The sequence below is a fragment of the Danaus plexippus genome, chromosome 28, assembly GCF_018135715.1.
Source record: "Danaus plexippus chromosome 28, MEX_DaPlex, whole genome shotgun sequence".
Taxonomy (NCBI): domain Eukaryota; kingdom Metazoa; phylum Arthropoda; class Insecta; order Lepidoptera; family Nymphalidae; genus Danaus; species Danaus plexippus.
In genome coordinates, this window is record NC_083556.1 from 3,157,688 (window position 1) to 3,160,661 (window position 2,974).

Genomic DNA, 2,974 nt, shown 5'->3' on the forward strand with positions numbered 1-2,974 from the left:
CAAATACACTGTGAGAGCTGCACTTTATTTGTCGCTTTGACATTAATTGATGCCATACTGCCAGTGTTTATTTTTTTTTTACTTTTTTGTATTGTTCCTACTTTATTTTTTTAAATTTAAAAGTAATATATCGAAGCGAATACCTTTTATTTCGGTAATTAATAATTACGGATGATGAAAGTTAACAGGTGTTATCTGCATAACGTCCTGCGTAGTCACCTGTGCAAGTGTAGTCACAACAAACGGTGTCGGTTGATATAAATAGAGTCGAGGGTAGAGATGGAAAACAGTCTCGCTCGAGCCGTTGCAGGGATCGGACCTCTTTGAATTAAGAGATTCGTCAAAACGTCTCGAGGTTACCTTCAATAGCCTGAAAACCTGACGACGGTCAAGTTCAAAGGCAGTTCTGCCATCTGTAATATTGACGTCATACTCTTTAAAAATTATAAAAATATAATCAGTTATGCGGGCTAAATACAAATGACGGATGCAAATTAAAATTAACTTGTGGCTGTCATCAATTATTCCATTTTTTTTTTAAACTTATTGGCATTATAGTTATGATTATAAGTAAAATGTTCGAATTCTGGTTGTGGTCACTACACTTCAGTTCGTGCTGACAGTTGAAGATTATAGAGCCTTCGAGAAATACAAGGACGTTTAGAAGAATTGCAGTTTATGTTGTGCACTGTAGCTAGTGACGTCAGCAATGATGTCACAGCTTTTAAAAACAATGAACTGGTATCATATGAGATATGTACATGAGTGAACAATTTGTTTCAGATAGATCTGGGATATTACTCTCATAGACTTGTAGACAAATATCCTATCTATAATATTTTCCTTAGAATTTTATCAGTGATTCCAGACGATCTTAAGACAGGATTGAGGCTTGAAATTTTCCTCTTCTTCCTCTAATAATTTCCACTATTATAATATGAAAATAGTACTTTGAATGGTATCTGTATTATTATAACATTTTTTTAATCATCAACCGCCCATACATACTATGTGGTGTACTCGTGACTCCACTTCTAGGATTTTATTATACTTGCAAATTTTTTTATAAACCATCTGTTAAAGTTGTTGAAAAATATAAAAAAAAAATTTACAATGATATCATCTTAACATGTAAGTTTTCAATATTAATATATTATATCGGCTTGAATTAATTCAACATATATTATGATAATATGAATGCCTTGAATGAATAAGTAATTTTTTTAATATTCAAAGGCGATAAACGAGCAAACGGTCTACCTGATGGAAGGTAGTCATCGTCCATGTCCATGGACATATGCAGCATTCCTTTGCAGATGCCTTGCCGACCTTGATGGTGGGAGAGGGAGAGGAAAGGGTGGGAAAAAGGAAAAGGCAACCGTCTCTCTCACTCATCGGACGAAACGCAGCCATTAAAGACTACTTCACCCCGATCTTCTGTGGGAGGGTGGTACTTCTCCGGTCATAGCTCGTCCGGGGAAGTTCGAGCTTATTTACTTGACCACAGATACGCTTTACCACCTATGAAACAATTTAAATCTATAGACTAATATAAACCTCCTGACACTCACCTTACATTTTGTAGGTTAAATAATTAATTCTGCCCAAATATAAATATTAGTTTTTCTATAACTAATAAGTTTCTTAAAAATAACAATGACAAAGTATAATTGATTGTCACGTTATAATTTAGTTCAAAATATTTTTTGCATACATATGTCAGCATGAAAGATAACTGTCTCCTGTAAGGTTGGTAATCGCGATACACTTGTTAATGCTTATCAGTTATAATTATATCAACTAACGGCTACCATGAGTCTGATAAATAATGACAAAACTAACGAGTTATTTAAAACCACTGGATAAAATCTGTCCGTTATTTTAACTCAATTAATGCCTCAGTATTTTTTTTAATGTATTATTGTGCTGATTAGTTCGAAACATATGTTTTATAAAAATATATGTATATAGCATAAAAATTGTTTTTTTTCTTTATTAAAATTTATAAACAATTCCTGTATCTACAAAAAATTATATATTGTTTTGAAGTGTTTACTGCTTTTAATTATAATATGCATCTAAGATATATGTAAGGCGTAGTATTTATATTCCTGCTTTGTTTGTGTACTATCAAATTAAAATCGTAATATATGAATTGCACTGGTGACAAGACTGAATGAAAGAAGCTAATATAATAAAATGATTTACCTACATTATATTTGACATATTATTGAATAATACCGACCATGTATAACTATCACACAACAGTTAGGTTAGGAGTTAGGTTAGGATATAGAAGTCCTTTTGTGAATCTCAGATGTCTTAATGCGATTGGAATAATTATGTAAAGAAATAAGAAAATATTTTGTATATGTATACTCGTCTTAAAGAAGAAGGTGGACGTGGAGTCGTTGTTAGCACTGATTGTGCCTCGGAGTGCACCAGGCACTGGTCAGATGGCCCAAGAGGTGCATTGATGGACACCTGATAGTAGTCCGGGCGAGTGGTCTGCAGAAGGTCCAACTAAGAGGGGGTATGTTCTTCAACATCAGGGATGCGAGTATGTTCTGGGACTACCTGAGTTAAGCCATAAGCCATTAGCACAGTTATTTGCGGCTTTTCCAGCGTAGTCTGTGGTACGTGATCCTAACCATTCGCAATGGTGGGCGTTAAAGTCGACGAGAATTACTACCTCCGCACTGGGATACTGCTGAAGTACAAAATCTGTAGCCTCCTGGATGGGTCCAAAAAGACGGTCGACTTCGGTGTTACCACTATCCGACCTGTATAGGCACTCGTAGATATATCTGGAGCTACCGTTGTCCACTCGCAACCACATCACTGATAAGTCCTTACGTTCAAGTCTGTCAAGACGTTGACAAAAAATATCCTCTTTAATGTATACGCACACCCCGGCTCGCAGTAGAAATAGGCGCTCAAGTTTGTAACCGGGGTAATGCAGATACAACGTATC